This window comes from Pteropus medius, unplaced genomic scaffold (genome assembly GCF_902729225.1).
Source record: "Pteropus medius unplaced genomic scaffold, Ma_sr-lr_union100, whole genome shotgun sequence".
NCBI classification, from domain to species: domain Eukaryota; kingdom Metazoa; phylum Chordata; class Mammalia; order Chiroptera; family Pteropodidae; genus Pteropus; species Pteropus medius.
The window spans coordinates 3,620,638-3,642,078 of NW_024342466.1; positions in this window are offsets into that span (position 1 = coordinate 3,620,638).

Consider the following 21,441-nt stretch of genomic DNA (forward strand, 5'->3'; position numbering starts at 1 on the left):
CCTGACTGTGCGAGGCTATTTCCCAAGGGGCACAGACGCTTCCGGGAAGCCCATCAGGGGAGTCCTGTGGGAACGCACCACAGAAAGGAGAAAGGTTGGCTGCGAAGCACAGAGGGCCCCTGGTCGGGAGTGTGAGATGTGGCGGCTGTCACTGGGAGTGTCTTTTTGTTATTCATGTTAGTTGTGCCTTACCGCACAGCAAATCCCCGCAGACGTGGTGGCTGAAACAGCGCGTGATTGTTTCTGTGCTCAGGATCCTAGGCACAGCTCCGCGGGGTCCTCTGCTCGGGGTCTCACCGGCTGCAGTCCAGGTGTCATCGGTGGGGCTGGCGTCTCATCTGAAGGCTCGAGCAGGGCCACATCTGCTTCCAGGCCTTCGGGATTGTCAGCGGCGTTCGGTTCTGTGGCTGCTGGGCTGAGGGCCTCGGGTCCTGGCTGGCTGTTGGCTGGGGCCGCCCTCAGCTCCATGCCACGTGGGCCTCCCCAGCACAGGACGCACGCAGGCCGAGGTGGCCACAGCGTGCTGGCAAGAGGAACCTGCTCGCTTACGCGATCACGCCCGTCGCCCTGGTCGCGTTCCCTCGGTCAGAAGCCGGTCCCAGGTCGCAGGTCCTGCCCGCACTGCAGGGGAGGAGAGTACAGGAGCGGGCACCAGGGGGTCGGGGGTCGTGCGGGCCATTCAGAGAGCGACGGCCCCACTGACGTGCACGCTTTCCTTCAGGGCCAGTGGTGTCGACCCTGTGTTCGCTATGTCCGCTGAAGCGGTTTCCTTCAGATCGCTGTTTGACTTTCTACTGAGTTACTTTTGAAGCAGTCACGTCGTCTGTTTTTATGTAGCTGGGCTTCTCAGAGGCTTCCATCGTTCCTCGACGGTTCTCTCTTTTGGACTTTGAGCAGAAACAGACCATGAGGGGGGCAGGAGAGGAACATGCGGACGCCTGGCTGGGCCACAGCGATCAGGTACATGGCTGGGACCATGGCGTGTAAGTGACGACAGCCTACTGAGGTGCAAGGCCGACTGGGGGGGCCGAAGGGCAGGGGCGGGAAGAGGCGGCCTGGGCGTGTGGCTTCCGCCCCCGAGGCCTCGGACATAGCGTCCTGTCTCACTAGTCCGGCCACACGTGGACAACACAGGAGACCAGGGCGCGTTCCTCCTGTGGAAAGTGAGGTTCGGTGTCCGGTCTCCCCCGCGTGGGGCCGCGGCCCCGGAGGCCAAAGACCCAGAGCTCAGGTGGCAGGCCCCTCGCTCAGGCTTCCGCCCCCGAATGCGGCCCAGAGGGAACGTCTCTCCGCAAAACCTCTTTCCAAAGGAGCCTTCCCGTTTCTCGGGGACATGCTGTGTTTGCGTAGAAGCCATATTCCGTCAGTGCAATCCTGCAGCACCCTTCAGAGCCAGATCTATTTTTTAAAAAGCATTTGGCACTCTGAAGCGTTACATGTGGCCCAGTGAAAACAGCAATATGCGGAGATTCAAAAGATGTCACTCCATGTTACCGGAACGTGATCGGCCTCGGCGATCACCAACGCAGACGCGGGATCCAGCGTGGCGTCGCGGGCCACCAGGGGCCGTCTGTGGGGCGGAGCGACCCCGCACGTTGCCCTGGGGCCGCGGGTCCCCAGCGCCTCTGAGCTGCTCGCCGACAGGACAGGGCGACAAGCTCTCGCCGGCGGCACGCCCTGCAGGACTCGCCGCCCGGGCCGAGCCGGCGGGGGTTCCCGAGGGTTCCCTGCCAGACCCGCAGCCGAAGCGCGGCTGCCTCCCCGCGATCACGTCTCCCCAGAGACGCGAGCCTGGGTGGCCTGGCCGTCTCCCGACTTCCTCCACGAAGCCCTCACGCTGCGCCCTCACTGCGTCCTCCCGGGGGTCCTAGAAGACAGCCACGCCATCGCCACCGCCCAGACGAGCGCGCCGGGTCCTCCGGCGGCACCGACGCCCGGTTGCGGGGCTGCGGCCTGTGAGGGCGGCAGAGCACACGCTTGTGTCCTTTGTGACGAAGGAGGGATTCGGGGCTGGAGAGCAGAGGGGCTGAGCAGGAAGGTCGGGGCTGGGCAGCCCCGCGCCCTGACCGCCCCTCCAGCCCTGGCGGGAGCTCAAACCTGGAAAACTCGGGACCCCCAGCACTGGCACTGGGGAGAACCGCCTGCCTGGCCCAGCATGGGGCCCACTGTGTCCGCGTGTCCCTTGGCTATCGATGGTTGATCCATGAATGTGAACATTTCGAGAGCAGCTTAAATGCTTCAACTGAATGGTACTTTTAAACACATTCAGGGAGGCATTCCGCTCAGCCGGCCTTTGCGGCAGACCCGCGATGGCCAGGCCACTGCTCGGCCCTGAGGCCATGCTGGACGAGATTGCAAAGTAATTCAGAGCGAGGCTTGAAGACATGGCAACACAGGGGTGTGGCTGAGCCTTGCTCACGCTGGGGCAGCCAGAATCTCCAGGACCATGGCGAGGGGAGGCTGAGCTCCGTGGAGGCGGGGCCCGGCAGTAGCAGGCTGTCTGTTCTGCTCGCCCCGCGGCCACCGCCCAGGAGCCCGGAGGCGCAGGCCACCACTTGATCCTGTGTGAGTGGGTAAGTGAGCATGTAGACAGAGCCCAGACTCCATGCAAGTGACACAGGCGACTGTCCTTCTCTCTCCTCTGAGTCTCCTGCCGGCTGAGCTGCTGACGCTGGTGTTCAAGTCCACGGCTCTCTCCCTTCGTCGGACCCTGCAGGCCGCACCTGGGACTGCCCGGTTTTGGTTTAAATGGGAGGATCCCAAGTCTGGAGGTGTCCAGAGGACCAGCGGCTCACGAGAGTGACGATGGGCTCAGTGCCCGCTCAGTCTCTATCCCCATGGCACTGATCGGTCACCTGGCGCTCGACGGCAGTTTGTGCAAATACGCTGAGCACGGGCGGTGGCCGGGACTGGAGCCCCTGGTTCCAGCGGGCTGGCTCTGTTGGAGTCCAACAGTCGAGCACAAGGAGAAAGCCCGAGTTCTCATTCTGGTGCCCTTGCCCTGTTTCCTTCCCCTGGGCACGGGGTAGGGGGACCCGGCCCCCTGTTGGTGGCGTGAGGCGGTTGGCGTTGGAGACAGGCGGGCCCCACCCGGCTGCAAAATCCTCCTTCGTGAGGCTCTGGCAAAACGAGACTGGAAGAGGGGTGCGGCCGGGAGCCAGAGTCTGGATGACGGTCCCGGGGCGGCTTCAGACCCCGGTGCACGGCGGCATGGAGCCGGCGAGGCCAGCGTCTCCCCAGCTCGCTCGGGCGGGAGGGCGGCGAGAGGGACCGGGCGGCTGAGCTGGCCCCCGAGGCCCAGCGCGGCCGGCAACACCCGCGCTTTCTCCCTCCCTCCGGGGTTCAGTGTTGGCTTCGCTGGCAGTTTGTTTCTGACGGGCGAGACGTGCAGTTCGCGTAGCGGGACACACCACGCGGAGATGGAGAGAGAGTGACAGATGCTGGGGACAAGCCAGCAAACTGGCCTTTTCCGCTTCGTCTCAATTTGCCAGAAAGCGCGCCCCTTCTCACCCCAAACATTTCACCAGATGCTGAAAACCCGACGCCCTAATGGAGCGGATCGCGATGCCTCTGACTGAGGCAGACGAGCACATTGCAGAGTTTGTCCCCATCTGTCTAACTTGGAGTCATTTCTGTAGCACAGAATCCTGGACCGAGAGGAACGTTCACGTGTCATCTCAGTGTTCACCTGGGCCAGGGGCTGCGCCTCCAGCGGGATGCGAGCTGCGTTTCAGTAGACGGGGCCGCGGTCCTGGTGACACCTGACCCCGAGGACCCGCCCAGACGGGGCGCTGCGGGAAAAGGTCTCCGGGCCCCACATGGAGCTTGTGACCCCCCGGGAACCTCTGGGTCAGCTCTTGCTCCTTCGGCCCGCAAGGAAGCATGCGTCCCTGTCCCCAGAGACACCCGCACAGGAGGGACCGGAGGCCGCACGACAGGGCCCAGTGGCGGGTGCCCTGGTGCATGACAGGAGACGGCCTCACCAGCCTCAGCTGTCGCCGGTTTCTCTCGTGGCAGCGCCCCCACGGCTGTCAACGCGAGGCCCTCTGGCGTGTGGGGCGGAGGTGGCGCCGGCGGCCACCCCAGCCACGGCTGCGCCCCTGCTTTGGAGAAAGCGCTTCTTTCTCCCAGGGGAAGCGGACCCTCGGTCATCAGTGACGCGTGCGCGGGCACGTGCGCGCGTGGCGGGGGACGTCGAGGGGTAGGGGTGCAGTGCTGGAGCAGAGGTGGGGCTCGGCGTTCACGACTCACCAGCACCATGAATGAATGGCCGGTCCGGCAGAGCTGCGTGCACAGGGGACAGGCACAGCGCCCGCGCTCTGAGCTGGCACTCGTCCCTCTGCGTGGTCAGCCAGGGGTCACCACAGGCACCGGCACATCCCGTTGGGCGCCCTGTTCCCAGACCAGGGCCAGCCACTGAGAGGTCTGCCTGGGCACCTGCAGTGGCGGCGACCGGTCCTGCCCCGACCCCGCAGGCCCACTCACGGCGTCTCCAGCACCTGACTCCGTTTCCGCCCTGCGACACACGGACGTACCCCTCAGAGTGTGTCTGAAGCTCTCGTGGAAAATGCCACAGTGACAAGGGTTTACTGCACAAGGCCCGATCTGACAAGCGGTGTGGATGTCGTGCCGCCCCAGCCCCGGCTTCGGTCAGTCCCGCTTGCCGCAGAGAGACGTGACAGCCGTGGAGAATCTGGTCATTTCCAACAAGCCTCAAGCGCCGTCTCTATCAGCAGGTGCTGAACTGTCGCTCCAGCTACTAAAGAGCGACAATTAACTCCATTAACGTCACAACAGCTGTAATTTTTGAGGAAATGACAAACATTAATAACTGCCACGAAAACTCAAAAACAAAGCCAGATAGAAAACACAGCTTCCCCGCCAGGCTGAAACTGCCAGCTCGGGAGAGGGCCCCAGGGCGCAGACCAGCTGGTCCCCTGGCGGGTGGGAGGACACTGGCTGCCAGCATGGCGCTGGCCCCACGGCCCGGGGGTGGGCCCAGTGGGCCAGGGCGGGGATGACAGGAAGCCCCTCTGGGCAGGAGCCCTGTGCTCTGGAGAGAGGCCAGCAGAGTGATGGGCTCTGCCTGGCATGGTTACGGGTGCACGCACACACGTGCATGTGTCTGCACACACGCGCACACGCACCCCATGCATCCACGCACACCCTCCCCACACGACACACACGTGTGCGCACAGCCCTCACATGTGCACACACCATGCACGCACACACAGGCACACCCTCACGTGTGTGCGTGGTGCACACACAGGTGGTCACCGTAGACCCTGCCCTGAGCCCTGCGCTGCCGTGAGGACACTGCGTCGCCCACTTGCACACTCAGCGTGCACACACACGACGCAGTAGAGCACACCTCGCCACGCTCCCTGCCCGGCGTCGTGGGAACGGCGTCGTGTCCGGGCGAGCGGCTGGTGAGGAGCCCGCGCTGGGGGCGGAAGCATTTCCGGGGCGAGGAGGGTGCGGCACCCCCCTCCCAGGTCGCTCCAGGCAGGTGGAGGGACCGGCCGCTTCTCAGAGCGCGTGCAGAGCGAGTTCTGCGAAGCCAGGTGTCATTTCTAGCTGTGATTTAACTTTCCAAAAATTGAACAAAATCAGTTTTGTCGAAATGATTTTGATTCAAAATTGTAATATTTATTATTGGCTGCATTTGCTATTAATTTTAATAATTTTGAAATTTAGACTAAAAGTGTCTGAAAAATACATATGACCTGGTCTTTATGTTAACTTTAATTTATATATTTGATTAAAATAGTTGATAAAATACGTGTGTGTGCGTATATCCACATGTGTGACACACAGGCACAGGTGCACATGCACACGATCCGATGCACACACACACGATCCTATGCACACACACATGCATGTGCACACAAGACACACACCATGGACACACATGCACACAGACTTGCGCACCCATGGACACACATGCACACAGATGCACACACATCTATGAATGCACTGCACACACCATGGACATGCATGCACACAGATGCGCACACACCATGGACACACATGCACACACCGACTCACACCCATCTATGGACACCCGTACACATGTGTGCACACACGTCTGTCTCTGGCACCCAGTGGGGATGACTGTCACGCAGAGCCAGGCTGGAGCTGGGGAAGGCAGGGGACGGGGTGCAGGGTCCCCAGCAGCTGGGGGTGCGGGATGGCTGTGAGGTGAGGGAAGGGGTCGGGGGTGTTGCCGGGCTGTGACTGCGCCCCTCCTTGAGAGAGAGGAGACGTGGGTGCTGTCTCGTGGAGGACGAGTTCCTTTCCCTAAGTGACAGTCTTGCTGGCCACCGCCCCTCCTGCAGAGGCAAAGCCATCTGTCCGTTTTTGGCTTACTTCGTCGGATATGTTCCGGACAGGGCGCGCCAGGGTGACAGGGCTCCTGCCATGACCTGGCGGCATCCGGCCGCCTTCCCTGCAGTCACCCTTCAGGAGCCAACGCCACTCCAGGTCCGTCCGGAACCTCCAGAGTCCGCGTCATCCCGAGTAGCACCATCAGGTGGTGGCCCCACCAAATTAGCATTTTTCAGGAGAGAATTCTGCCGCGTGCCAACTTGCAGATTCCATAAGTTTCTGTTTTATCTTGCACTAAATTTAAAGAGGATTTAATTAGCAATCCATTTCTTTCTCTTTATTTACATCGTGTGTTCCCCTTGACACGAGACGGAAATGAATTCCTCTTCCGCCCCAGGGCACGGTGCTCGGTGCGGTTGAGAGCTGCGGGGGATGACACGGGGGACTGGTATGAGCCCTCTTCAGAGGGACGCGTGTGCCAGTGGACTCAGCCTTCCGTTCGCCAGTGAAGTCTCAGGGGCCGCAGTGAAGTCTCTTCCTCTTCAACGCCGCCCGGCCTTGGCCAGCGAGCCCTGAGCTGCGACTCGCCGGCACGTGCCGTCCCGCGCTCAGCCCCTGCAGCCGGCAGGGCCCCCGGCCCCCTCACGGCATCCGCCGCCGTCTCCTGCGCTGGATGTGGGCAGGGGCCTCTCTCTGGTCTCCAAGACCACTCGGGGCAGCGTCACAGAGCTGCAGGGTGCGCCGTCTTCACTGGGACAGATGCCCTCCGGCAGTCAGCGTGACCTGTGCCCTGAGCTCGTTGGCAGGTTTGAGAGCCAGGCACCGGAACAGCCTCTCCGGCCTTACCTGGGGGACCTGCACACTCCGTGCAGGAGTGGGTGAGTGCAGAGTGCGTGTGCGCGTGTGCGCGTGTGTGCGTGTGTGCGTGTGTGCGTGCATGGGTATCTCTCTCCTCCCCAGCCCCAGACACGAGCTCTCTGACCGCCTCCATCTGCCTGGGCCCTCAGCTCTTCAGTCTGGGGGTCCACTGGGCTCTGCGTGCCCCCCTCCCCCGTGCATGGCTAGGACCAACCAGGCCTAGCTTCCCATCTCAGGGTCACGGGCCTTTGTTCCCTGACGTCCAAAGTCTTGGAAACAGTGATTTCGATGGTTTATGTGGTTTTCCGTGTCAGGCAGGAGGGCCCGAGCGGACGTCTCATTTGCGATTTTATGGAGTGTGGTACCACCCTGAAGGTCACGGAAGCCGCAGCAGCCGCAGCTCGTCCCGCTCATCCCTCAGCCCGGGGCCGGCCCACGGTTGACCGGACGCCCAAGCCGAGTGGGCAACCACACAGCTGGGGGGCGATGCGTGACCTTTCACCCGAGGGTGCAGAAACGGCCATTCAGCCACAGACCACGTGAGGGGGAGGGGGACCACGGACGACGTGAGGCCGGTGCCAGCTTCTTAGCTGCCCTTTACCTTGCGAAGAGGAATCGCGTGAGCTGTGAGGCCCCCGGGCAGACGGAAGTGACGTTCTGTCTCGGGGTTGGGGGGAGTCGGCCCCGTCTCGACCCACCATCCCATTGCAGGGACCGGCTGTCGGTGACGTGTTCCAAAGCCAGCGACTGCCCTGCATGTCCTCGGAGACGGCTGGTGGCCGCTCTGCGTGACGCTGTCCCAGCCACCCCCTCTGCCTCGCCCGTCACGCCCGCAGCCTCTCTGTCCTGGGAGCTCGTAGCACCGTCTGGCTCTCCTCGGTTATCTGCTTGGAAGCCTGACACAGGAGAGATGTGTGCAAACCGTCGCGCCGCTCGGAGCTAGGTTTTCCTGGCGACTGGGCTGCCGCTCGGTTTGAGGTGGAGGTGGGGGTGTCACTGGCGCTCGCCGTTTGAATTTGCTTTTCTCTGGTCACCAGTGAGAGGCAGTGTTCTCCAGTGCACATGCTGAGTGTGAGATAACGCTGCTTCTCAGGGCACTCACGAGCCTCCAAAGGGATGGTAGGTCCCCAGGTCCTGGATGGCTTGGGTTTGTCCTCATGGGGGAGGGGCAGCCGCCTTCCAGATCAGTAAACTGTGCCCATGTCGGCTGCGGGGAGACGAGGCTGCACCCCTCTGTCGTCCTCGCCCTGTGTGCTGGCCCCGGGGAGTTGGGGGGCGACAGGCCTCAGAAATGACCCACCCGGCTTCTTCTACTGGGGAGCAGCCTGTCAGATGGCCCCTCGTCCCTGTTTGCCCAGCTTCTGCTCTGGCTCCAGAACGTTCTGGAAGCAAGACCCATCAGTTCGCTTACGTCACGGCCTTGAAGAGACCCCTCGATGCTGAGCCGTGAGCGCACAGGAGCCAGAGTGGCTGCAGGGAGGGCGCTGGCCTCAGCGTGGACGCCCCGCCCGGGCCCTTTCCCAGGACTGGGGTGCCAGGCTCCAGAAAGCCGTCCGGGAGCTGAGCAGGATCCGCGTCTTTCTCAGCTTCATCTCGATGACATTCTAGGCCCTGGAGATGTCAACGCCGGGCCCTGGCAGAGCGCAGGACGAGCTGGTGTATGGCACAAAGCGTCTCCGCCATCACCCCGCTGGATCTGCATAAACGACGGCTGGGAGGTGGTCCTGGGACTCGACCTGCGCCCTTGGCCTCGGGGGGCGCTCTCCAGGGTCTGAGGCTTGAGCGTCGCGGCTCCAGACCCTGGGTAGTGAGGTCCTGGGCTCCGGGTTCCCTTCACTCTTCCTCTTCAACGCCGCTCATCCCCCCGCGGGCCCAGCGACGGCGTCCGCACCCCCGCGTGAGCACGTCTCGCCCCGCGGCCTTTCGCGGAAACTTTCGAGCCTGTCTTAGGACATGCAGGTCCCGCCTGTGTTTGGCGCACGCCTCTTCCCGAGCTGCTGGGCACGGCTGAGGGGGGAGGCCGAAGACACGGACAGTAACGTGTTTCCTGCCAGGCACGCGTGTTCTAGAAGGGGACCGAGGTGACGCCAGCCCGCATCCTGGCGTCAGCGACGCATCCTGGTTTCTTCACGTTTATGCCGCCCCAGACACCTGCAACGCGCAGGTTGCTCGTGGAGCCGCCTGAGCAAGGCGGGGGCAGGACTCGTCCCCATTTACAGCCGACGTCTGAGGGACAGGTCTGCAAAGAACTGAACTCAGGTCCTCGCTCCTCCTCCCTGTAACACTGCACTAAAGGGCTTTATGGGCCAGGGTTCTCCAGAGAAACCACCAGTGGGACACACACGTGCACACGCATGCACATGTGTGCACACGGACATGCACACACTCGTAAGCACACATGCGTGCTCACACGCACACACGCACATGCACACACGCACGTGCACGCACGCGCACCCCCCGCCGTCATCTGCACGGCATTGATGCTGGCGCCGCGGCCCAGCCACACCGAACCGTGCAGCCGGCCAGCCCAGGGCTCGTGGGCTTTGGACAGCGCCCCTGCCTGCTGGCGGAGCGGATTTTTCTGAGGTGGCCGGAAGAGGGTAGTGGGTGGGGGTGTGCGGGGAGGAGGTCGCCTGCGGAGGGGGTGGTTATGTGTTGGTGTCCCAGGGCCCTACGGAGGGCTGAGCTGACCCCCTGCCTCACAGCTGTGTTCTTGGCGGACCCGGGCAAAACCCCACTTCTCGACCTGCTGGACGGGGAGGCCTCTGCCTGCCCCTCACCCTCCCACATCTCGGGGCACTGGCCCCCACAGAGTGGGCGCGACCCAGTGCCAAGGCTCGGCGCAGTCGCCGAGGTGGGCAGAGCGGAAGCCGCCGATTCCAGAAACACCGCAGACGCCTTTGCCGCCGGGGTGTCACGGCAGCCCGGCCACTCTGCTGGATGGCGTGGGCTCGGGGGTGGGGCCGACAGGGCGCCAGCCTCGTCATCCGAGCCCCTGGAACCTCGCGAGGCCGGGGTTTCTGTTTTACATTTAAGGCCGTGGGTGGACGCCTTGAAACTTGAGAAACTGTTACTTCAGCTCTTAAAATCGTCGTGGACTAAACAGTCCCCGCCTGGGCCTCCACCTTAGGAATGAGGCTCCTCGTTGGACGGCTTAGCCTGGCTTGACGGCGACTGGCCAGCTCTGGGGCACAGGCTCCTTCAGCGCCAGCCCGGTGGGGATGGCCATGCCCTCGGCTGGGTGTGGTGTGGGGAGCCATCTGTCCCTGCCTCTCCTCCCCATGCCCGATCCTCACCTCCAGTCTGGGAACTTAAAGCTGTTTGTAACGTGCAACAAGGGTGCACAATGAAATTCTGGTGGGCGTGGACAGCCAGCCCCAGGGGACACGCAGGAGCCTGCAGCTGTCCCTGGGGCCTCCCGCCGGTCCCCCCTCGCCCACCTCACCCGGAGCCTTGGAATTGGACACAGACCCCCGAGCTGCAGCCGCGGGCGCCGTGGGGAAGCTGGGCGATGGGCCTGTGAGCAGGCAGGCTCCTCCCGACAGCGTCAACCCCTGGGGGCACCTGGCCGGGGCGATCGCTCTCTGCCCAGCACGAGAGGCTGAGCCCGAATCTGGGCGCCACCCTGCCCCCAGGTCAGGAGCTGCCCCAGGTGGCACGTGCAGACATGCAGAGACGTCCCCCGCCACCCTAGGCCTGGGGGGTGGGGCGTGAGCCCCGGGACCCCATCACAGTCATCTGCTGCTCGTGTCGGCTGCTGGGTGGAGGGCCGACCTGCCCGCACCTCGCCCAGCATGGCCGTGCTGCAGCGTGACCAGGGCGGCCCCTGGGAAGGCAGGTGGGTCCCAGGTGCGGTGGGGCAGCCTGGACCCTGGGAACCGTGCGGCATGGCCGGGAGGGCCGGCTTGGTGGGGAGCTGTGTCCTGGAGCCCCATCTAGGAAGAGGGAACCAGAGAGGCAGCTGCCACCACCGGAGCTCACGTGGCCCTGGCGACCACGGGCCCTGCCGCCTTCCCGCCTCCTCCCTCTGCAGCAGCGCGTGGGGCGTGTTGCTCTCGCCCGACCCCTACGAGGGGCAGTTGGCCCCGTCTGAGCGGGCGGGGTGGGTGCTGCCCGCCCACGAGAGCAGAGACCTGGGGTGGTTGTAGTGAAGGGGCGGCCCACAGAGGCCCGGGGCCGGGGCGGCCACATGCCCATGGCACGTCGGGACTGAGAGAACGGTCCGTGCGTCTGCGTGTCCTCGGCCTTCTCTGGCCTCCGGCCACGCTGGGCCTTGCCTGGAACCGGATGGTGGTGTCCCTGTGCCCTGGCTCCCGCTCAGGGCTGGGGTGGGGTCCGGCTGCCCGGTGTGACTCTGGAGTGTCCGTCTCCTCCAAAAGCCCGCGTGGACCCTGCGCCCGCTGTCCCCCTCTGCCCGTGGACTTCCGCGCTGCTCTACTGCTGCAGGGGCTGTCCCCACATCCCACCTCCCTGACCTCTTCCTCTGGGACCTGAGTGACCACATAGACGGCCCGACCCTGACCTCCTCACCCCGGGGGCCTCGTCCTGGACCCCTCAGCTGGGCCTTCCTGCGGGCTCACACTTATCTTATCACCGACCGTGCAGCTTCCTGCCCCCGCCCACTCCTGACCCCCACCCCGCATCTCCTGACCTGACCCCAACCCCTGACCCCAGTCCCCATTGTGCCACCTGCCGCTCTCTTCCCGCCTTCGTGGCCTCCGTGCCCGGCTCACAGCCAGCGCCTCCTTGGTCACCTGGGCAGACGAACCATCATCCAAGCATCGATCTGTGAACTTATCTGAACACGTTCGACACGGTCTTTTTTGAACCATAAACACCACTATTTATTTGTCGTCGCGTCACAGTCGACATACTACAGTGTGTTAGTTTCAGGCGCACCGCGAAAAGGCCCGGTGTCTGTACCCAGCGCGAAAGGGCCCCTCAGCGCGTCTGGGTAGCGCCCGCCACCCCGCACCGCCACACGTGCTTCTCTTGCGGTGAGAACTGCTAAGCCTCACAACCTTAGCCGGTTTCAAACACGCAGCTCAGTGTTATTCACAAACGTGGTCCGGGGCTGACTCGCTAGCCAGGTGCGCCTCCCTCCGTGCTGACCCCTCGGGTGCTCGGCTGGGGGAGGGGAGGCCTCGGACCCGCAGGCCTGGGGGAGGCCGCCCTGCGGAGGTCCCCAACCGGACACCTGCACAAGTGGGCGGGGGTCTGACGAGACATGAGGCGGCCTCTGACGAGAGGGGACGTTTCTTGTGAGCTCTGGACCGTAGGGAAGGCGGGTGACCGCATGAGGACACTGACTGTGCGAACCAGCCCTAGCCCGCCCTGCATGTGGGCCCCGGACGCCCCCGGCCAGCGGCATGCGGGCTTCACCCTCCCTCTGCTCTGAGCGTGAGGTTCAGCTTCCGTCACTTCTCCCGAACCCGACCCTCGGCCAGGCTGCCAGATCAGCGCCCTGTGTGTGGTCCACACTGCTCTGGCCTTGGGGCTGTGGGTGTGAGCTGGTGGGGACCGGTGCCCAGTCACCCCCACCCCCTCTGAGGCCTGAAGCAGGAGCCAGGGCCCAGGGCTGCGACATGGAGGCCCGGCCTCCTACCCCCAAAGCAGGGCTGAGGGGATCCCCAACGCAGGTGATGGGGGGTCTGTTTGGAGGATGGCGTCCGGACCTCTGCGTGCTTCCTGCAGAGGCGCAGGACACAAGGACGTAGGAGAGCTCGCGGCCCGTGTCCGTCCAGCCTCCCTGCCACAGTGTGCACGCGTATGTGTGTGTGTGTCACTGTCCCGCTCTGGGTGAGGTGTCTCTGGGTGAGGGGACCTCAGGGGCTGTCTGAGGCTTCCTGAGGCCACCGAGCCAGCAGGTGGGATACGATGCACGGTGGGGGTCCCACCCCATCTGGCTGTCTGACTCCAGAAGCGCTCTCCCTCTGCACAGCTAGAGGATGCAGACGTGTTAGGTGCCCGGGAGGCCAGCCGGGGACGCCAGGGCTGCGGATGATGCGCTGAGCGGTCCCAGCGCTGTGACGTAGCTGCTTACTCAGCCCGGGCTTAAGGCCCACAAAGAATTAGCGTGTGCCTCTGCCAGTCACGTGTAATTAATTCATGCCCAAATTAGCAAGACGGTTTGCTAAGGCCTGTGGTGGCCAAAGGTCTCTGTAGAGCTGAGGACATTTAATATTTTTTATCGTGGGACCATAGAGTTTCAAAGTCAGTCCATAAAAAATGTGAGTCACCAACACCAAGCTTGTTAAGTTGGCAGATTCTGACCCTGGTGAGACGCTTTCTATGTCTTTAAGTGGGGTCGCCAGTGTGCCCCATTTACTCATCTCCATTGACTCTGAGATGAAAACAGGGGTTCAGACTCTGCCTAGGTCCAAGTGCGACCCTCCCAGCCCTGCGAGAACTATGGGTCACCTGGAACGTCTGAGCCAGAGGAACAAGAACACCAGCCTCCCAGGGCACTGGGCCCCGACTCTGCCCCCTTCCACTGGGACGGGGTCGCAAGGCCCACCCTGTTGGGGCGCAGGGATGGGGGGTCTTCCTGGCGGGAGGAGCACAGGTGCTGCCTTCTCCCTCGGGGCTGCTGAGACTCGGGGGCTCGGGACCCTCAGAGGGAAGGACACCTGTGACGAGGGTGTCAGCTGCGCCCCGAGGGTCAGGCCCAGAGCTGACCTGAGCACGGCCGGCACGTTGTTCTGCCTGGACGCTGCAGGCTGCTCGCCTGTAAGGTGGGCTAGCAGGAGCGCCCACCTGTCTCGGAGGGCACCTGGAGGGATAATGGGAATGACGCAGAGAGCGCATTGCAGCGGCCCGAGGTCAGGCGCCCAGCCTAAGTGCAGGGGGGCCGGGAGACGTGGTCCGTCCTGGTTCCAGGAAGAGGACAGTGGACCGTGTGAGCATCTGGCCAAGGTGCTCTCAGTGGCTCCTGCTGTGGCAGACGGTCACCTGCCAGCCTTCTGGATGTAGCTACGCCACAGTCTTAAAGAGTGTTGCGTGTTTGCACGGCCTCCGTGGAGGGCGGCTCACGGCTGAGCTGAGCGCCGGGCAACGGCGACTTCGCCTCCTCCCCGCACATTTCGTCCCCCACCCCCGCCGCCCCCGTCCCCCGCCAGCCGCTCCCCTGTTCCCTTTCGATTTCTCCCAAACTCCACCCGGGCGACCCCTTGTGTCTTGTCTTAGAACAGTTCCCGGCAGATGGACAGTATCAGTCAACGCCCGCCGTTCCTATGACGAGGGACGGAGAAACGACAGTCAAAGACATAACGGAAGAAAATCGCGCCGATTGGAAATGCGCTTGGCCGCGGGAGAGAGACACACCCGGGCGGGTACGTGAACGACCAAATGCCGCTTCGTCCACACTGAGAACCTCCGCAGAGCCGTCAGAATGAAGCTGCGTGCACGTCCACTCGGCGTGACCTACAAAACGTGCCGTTACTGGAATAAAACCAGTTGCCGAGAAAATGTAGAGTGTGACCCATTTTTAAAAATCTTGGTCCTCAAGTATCCTGCTGGACAGGCACTGGGGGCCCCCAAGGGGTGACACTCGTGAAGGCACAGAGTCAGGAGCAGAGAGGTCCTCTTTCCTGCGGCGTCATTTGAGTCTTGAGGCCACCTGGGGGGCGAGCGGGAGGCAGCGTCCGCCGTCTGCTCACTTGCAGAGGAGGCTCCGTGAGCTCCCCGAGCTCTCAGCACCGGCTGGCTCTTGGCCTTCTCTATTCCCTGCATACTGTGCCAAGCCACCCAGGGGACCCAGAGTTCCCCGGGGCAGGTGGAGACTTCTGGGGGCCAGGACCAGGGCTGCCTTTGCGGCCTGGCAATACCAATGACCGTCAGTCAGTCCACTGCCCAGAAACACACAAACGCCCTTCCGGTCCCATCTCTCCTTCTGTGGCAGAAGCGTCTTTGGTTTCCAGGCAGCGGCTGTGTGTTGGCACGGTCAGAAGGCAGGAGCGGCCTGGCCCCCGTGCAGGACGCTGGCTTCCTGTGTGTCCTCCCCACCGGCCCCAGTCGCTGATCTGGTGACCGAGCACAGCTGTGTCCCTGGATCTCTGCCGAGTGTGCCGAGGCTGCAGGTCGGGCTGACACCTCCTGGGCCCTGAAAAGCTGACTCCCGTTCTCGTTGCCCTGAATTGTGCATTCCTACCACATTCCCCAACCACTCTGCCTTTCTTTGAATTTCTTGTGGGCCTGTGACTTGCTGACCGGAAGACGGGTTTGCAGGACGAAGAAGCAGGGGTCAGAGGGGCGCTGGGGGCAGCTGGCCTGGAGCCTGGAGCCAACAGCTTCCTTTCCGTGACACGAGAGCACATGCACGTCTAGTGTCTGTGTATGTGCGTGCGCGTGCGTGCGGAACCTTGGCATAGGAGGCAGGCCAGGCAGGAGCTGGCTGTACCCAGGAAGGTGTCCTGAGGCCCCACCTGCCCCTGGGGCCCAGGTGTCCGGCGTGTCCTGGAAGAGGGCTGGCATGGGCAGGGGGATGGAGAGCGAGAGCCCACCCTGCCAGGAGGGACTCTCCCCACGCCCGCCCCTCTGGGACGGGAGCAGCGCTGGACTGTGTGGAGAACCAGTAAGAGGCTCCTTCCCTCACGGCAGGAGGGGACGCACGAGAAGGCGTGGTCTGGGATGCAGCGGGGGCCGGGGACAGTGACATCACGCCGGCCCAGCAGATAGATCTGGCACACAGCGCGCCCTCAGTGGGTGATGTCATTATGTCTGTTCACGGAGCAAGTGGCAACCTTCCTGGAGGAGCCACAAACTCGAGCTATCCAAAACGGTTGCCATGTCTGCATTTGGGGTTTACGTTTGGTGTGGCAAGCAGTCCAGGGGCCTGTGGGCAAGTGTCCGGGGCCTGGTCAGGCTGGGGGGCCTGGTGGGCGAGTGTCCCGGGGGCCTGGTCCGGGGGGCCTGGTGGGCGAGTGTCCTGGGGCCTGGTGAAGTGTCCGGGGGGGCGGGGGCCTGGTGGGCCTGCTCACCCAGGCCACATCTGCTTCCTGTCCTGCGGCACGTCACCAAAAACACGCCACCGCACGACCTGACTGTCCCCACCTTCCTGTTCATGCAGACTGGGCAGCGGGACCCCAGGGTGCTCTGGGAGGTCTGCCCGACGGGCCCATGGGCCACCTGTCACTCAGCGAGAGGCGAGCCCAGGTCCCCGCAGCCTGCTGCCTGCCAGCCTCTCCCGGGGAACTTGGCAGTGAACATAGCGGAGTATGTGGGGCTGGCACTCTGTCCGAGGCCACACAGGTTCCTCTGTGGAATTGGGGTCCCCTCCTCTCCGGGGTCCTCAAGCCTGTGGGCACAGATGGCATCTCCATGCAGTGGGCCCAACGGTGGCTCCTCCGCCCCGCAGCCCCCAGACCCTGTGATGGGACCTCATCTGCAGGAAGGGACTTTGCAGGTGTCACCAGGTTCAAGACGCTGAGCTGAGACCCTGGATTGTCCAGGGACAGGTGTCCTCAGAAAGGCAGAGGAGACAATCGACAGACGGACGATGGAGGGCGGGGGAGGGGGCCATGACACACGTGGCCCGCGAGGCCGCGGACTCTCAGCCAGACCGCCTGCGGACGGGTGGCCTGCCCGGAGGTCCAGCTGCCGGCCTCCGGAACAGCGAGGTGACACGCTGCTATTTTTTTAAACCACGAATTTGTGGTCGTTTGCTACAGCGGCCACGGGAGTCTCACAATCCACACAGCTGGGTGCCTGGTCCACATCGCTTGACGCTCTGTCACTGAATTCACGCTGCGCTTCGGTTCCCTTTAAAAACTGCTGTATGTGGAGAGAATCGTAGACCCACGTGCAGCTGTGGGAAACGGCACGGAGGGACCGCGGCCCTTCTTCGCCCAGCTCCCGAGGGCAGCCGCAGCCCACGGCGTCACCACTGCCGCCTGCTCGGGCGTCACGGGCCGCAGGCGCCCTCGGCAGTGTCTGTTTAATTCCACTCGGTTTGGTCACACGTGCCGGGTCCGGGCTCCATCGCCGCCGTGAGGACACGGAACAGCAGGCCCCGCTGCCGCCTGTCACAGCCGCGGCCCCGCCGCTCCCAGCCGCGTGGCCTCTGACCTGCTCGCTGTCCCCACAGTCCCGTGGGCACGAGCGTGCTGCGTGGAGGGAGCCACACGCCGCGCAGCCCTTCGGGACGGGCTTCGTCCCTCGGCGTCGGCCCCCGTGAGCCGCGCTGTGGAGTGCCGGTGGTCTATTCCGCTCTGTCGCCGACGCCTCCAGGCATGGGGGCATCGGGGTCATCTGCACTCGCCTGCAGTGAACGCGCGTGTGCAGGCCGCGTGGGCACCGGGGTCTTCCCCTCTCTGGCATAAACGCCCAGGCGCACGGCCGCTGGGCCGCGTGGCCGTGGCAGGGCCGGTTTGGTGAGAACCGCCACACCGCCCCGTCTGGCCGGCCGCGTTCGCCCCGCCGGACGTGTGTGCGCCAACGGCTCGCTGTAGTTTTAATGTAATCGGTGTTTTTAAAAAGCATCTCTCTTCCTTAGACGGTTGATGGACGGCGGCTGGCTCGTCGATCGTACCCAGCTTCATGGCAGCTTAGCGCGTGTTTGTCGGACGTCAGTTTAGCGGTTACACGGGGCCCAACGGGGGGCCCTTGGGTCCCGGAGGCTCGCCTGTAAGACGCCCGCTCTGAGATGTGTGTCCCGAGGCCCCGCCGCTTGCAGCTCAGGAGAGTGACACCCGCGGGTATGGCTGGGAGCACCCGGTGCAGGGCCCCGCCGAGTGCGGTGAGTGACCCACCGCGGAGCTTCGCAGGCGAGAAGCATGAAGCGGGAAGCGACTGAGCGACAGAAGCTGAGCTTCGTGACCCTGCCTCGTTTTCAGCCGCGCCGAGGAGACGACGCTCTCGTCGGACGTCAGACCCCGGACGCCCGCGGTGCAGGGGCCGCGCGCGCAGTGTGAGGTCGCGGCCGCCCAGACAGGGTCGCGGCCGGCGCTGTCCGCTCGGCCCCGGCCTGGGGCCGGTCCTGCCTCCCCACCGCCGGCTGTAGGCTGCCAGACGCTCACTTCCAGCCCTTCTTCTAAATAAAAGAACTTTAAGGCTAGAAATTTTCCTAAAATTTTAATGTTAGCTACATCCGTCAGTTTCGATATGTGTAGCCTTTTCATAATGTTTCAGTTCTAAAAATTTTTTAATTAAAAAAAATTTTAAGTTTAATCTATGACTCCCGAGGTAATCATGTAGAAATGTGGTTTTAAAATTATAAAAATTATATAATTTTAACGGTAGGTTTCTAACTTAAAGTGGTCAGTTCTCGTAAGTGTTGCGTATGTACTTGAGAAGAATATATATTTTATAACTGTTAGGTATTGGATTCTACACGTTTTCATCACATCCAGCTTATTGTATGACTCAGATCTTCCACATTTTTATTACGTGTCTGACTTTTCAGGTAGTGGGAGGGCTGTATTAAAATTTCTTACTAGGATGGCACTTACCATTTCCCATTAGAATTCCACTGGTCTCAGCCTTACACATTTTAAGGTCATATTAGGTCCATTCTGTTTAGAATTTTTGTTTTCCCGCCGAAGCGAACTTCTACCATTATTCACTAGTGAGTCCTGCTTTTCTCCGATCGTTTTAGCCTTCGAATTAAGTTTTCCGTAGATGGGATTCCTCGTTACCTTTTACGACTTTTTATTTACATAAGTTTTACACATTTTTAAACAGCCTATAACTGGGTTAAAACTTAAAAATCTAATCTGACCACGTTTTTAACTGTCGAATTTTGTCCATTTGTTTCTTTGTGACTCTGCTGCATTTTGAATTTTTTCAGCCATCTTATTTTGTAGTTTCTCGGGGCTCCGCATTTCCCTGCCTCCCGCTGCCTTCAGAACTGGTTACTATATTCCATGTTCCCTCCTCTGTCTTGAACTGTTGCCAAACTGCGATCTGTTTCATCCCTCTGGGGGCTTCCCTGGGAATTTCAGGAACAGACTGAACTCAAAGCCTGAACTCAGTTTAAACACTGGCTCTGCCCGGGAGCAGTGAGCGAGCCGAGACACTTAGGATGTTTTGAGTTTCCTCACGTCGCCAAGGGCACCGCCGTGGTTCACGATTACTTCTCTCGTCCAATCAGGGTGTTATGATTGTCGTCTCTGTGCCAGCGGTTACGGGGACTGACGCACGATTCAGTCCTTCCTCGCCCACTGTGCCCCGCCCCCGCGTCTGGAACGTTCCCCTTTCTCCCGCGGCCGTCCTGCGCAGCTTCTCCGGGGATGGGGCTGTTGGAGGCAGGCTCTTGCCCCTTCCACTTATCCTAAGAGCCCAGAGCTCGGGGTGTGACTCAGCGCGATGAACCCCAGAAGATGTTGCATAGACTGGAGATGTCACTCCCAAATGACGGTCACCCTGAGAACGGTCTAAGTGTTAACCGCACCAGGAACGCAGGGAGCGGGTCTTTCCCTGGCATTGCCCCTGCGGCCCCGCTGCCCTTCCTGGGCCGTGGGCCACTCCGCACGGCACGGGCCCCTGCTCCCGGGGCGCTTGGTTGGCCGTCGCTCTATCACATTCTCCCGGTGTCTCACCGTCTCCAGCCCAGCTTGGGCTCCTTCCCCCAGCCTCTTGGGGGTCGGCTGTGGCCGTTCAGCACGTGTGATTCCTGAGGCCTCTAAGGCTCCTGGTGATGAGGGATGAGGCTTTCGGGGACTCTCCTCCTTCTGGCCAGAGTGACAGGTCCTCCTGTGGCTTCCGGCCCTGCCCACCTTTCCTTCCCTGCTGACCAGGTCCCGGGCTATCAGTCTCCAGCAGGGACAGTGGAGTGGCCCAGACCTCACCTCGCAGGGCCTTGGGTCAGGGGCCTGGGGCTGAGAGGACATTGGCGGGAGCCGGCTTGAGCCCTACCGCCCACAGCGGCGGCGAGTCCGCTCCCAGCTTCCCGCCATTTTCGTCCTTAAAAACGGTCGGGCGGCACGGACGGGAAGGGCTGCTCCAGTGGCTCGTGAAGAACCGTCTTCCGGGCAGCAGGCTGCACTTTCCCGATACTTGAAGCGGCAGAGTTAGAAACGAAAACTGGAAGGAAGTTAATCTCTGACGAATGGGGTTTGGCCGCCGTGAGTAACTGCTGCAGAGAAAGGGGTTCGGCTTCCTCTGCACCCCCCGCAGACCCTGCCAACCTGGGCGGACGAAGCAGACTTCAGAGCTAGCTGGGCACGCAGAAGGCGACTCGGTCAGCACAGTAGGTGCCCAGGCCCTGGGCTGCCCCGGGGGCGAGGACTCTAATGTCTCTGACTGGTCTGAGCGCTCATGAGCCACAGGAAACGCCTCCCCAGATAGCTCGGTGGCAGGGAGAACCTCGTGACAGCCCCTGTGGCCTTGGAGTCACTCTGGAACAAGGGACCAGAAAGTGCCATTAGAGACCTGGATGTGACAGCCGCGTTGGCCCCAGCTCTGGGACCGCGGCGAAGCTGCTTCCTCTGAGCCTAAATCCATTTTTAAAAAGACCTCCACCCATTTGTAATGGAAATATATTCATTTTACGGTGCATCGAACTTTCTCGTTTGGGGTAAATTGGGAAGGATAAGTTGTGAAAAGGTTAAAAGAATGTGCTGTTTGCGGGACGACGTAATGAACACAGTACTTAGTCATTTTTAAACTCGATACTTTCACTGAAGTGTCATGGAAACGTGCTGGAACCAGGCCCCTGTGTGATCACACAGCTGGCACCTCTGTGCAGCCACCGCCGATGGCACGGAACAGGTGGCCGCGGGGGACCCAGCGGTCCTCACGCCCCTCCCTGGTCCTCTCGTCTGCTTCCTCCTCTTCTCGCCTTTGAGCCCCTTTGCCGTTGGCCCCGAGAACACGCGCCAGCGGCGCCTGCGGCTGCAGCGTTTACCCCGAGATAACTCGCGGATGCCAGCCCCACCCTCGCCCCACAGTTCGCTGCGAAACACCTCGCTTTCTCCATCCTCCCATCGCTCCGGCATCTCCATCGTCTTAGGGATCCAACGACATCGTCCTGTTCACAGCTTTCCGTTTTCAGTAGCGGCGTTTCCACCCGCAAAACGCAGCCATTCTGAAAACGTCAGACCCTGGAAAGCCTGGCGTTCCCACCGCGGGGTTACGCGACCGCCTCCGCGGGCTGCTTGTCCCCAGACGGGAAGGGCGAACCCTTGCGCTAGCTCCGTCCGCACGTCCCCATTCAGCACGTGCTCCCCGATGTCCGGGGCTCGCGCCCAGCACCGTTTGTGACATGCCCTGCGTGGCGGGAGGCGGCAGTTCGCGCTCTGTAAGACGCGACCGCGCTCC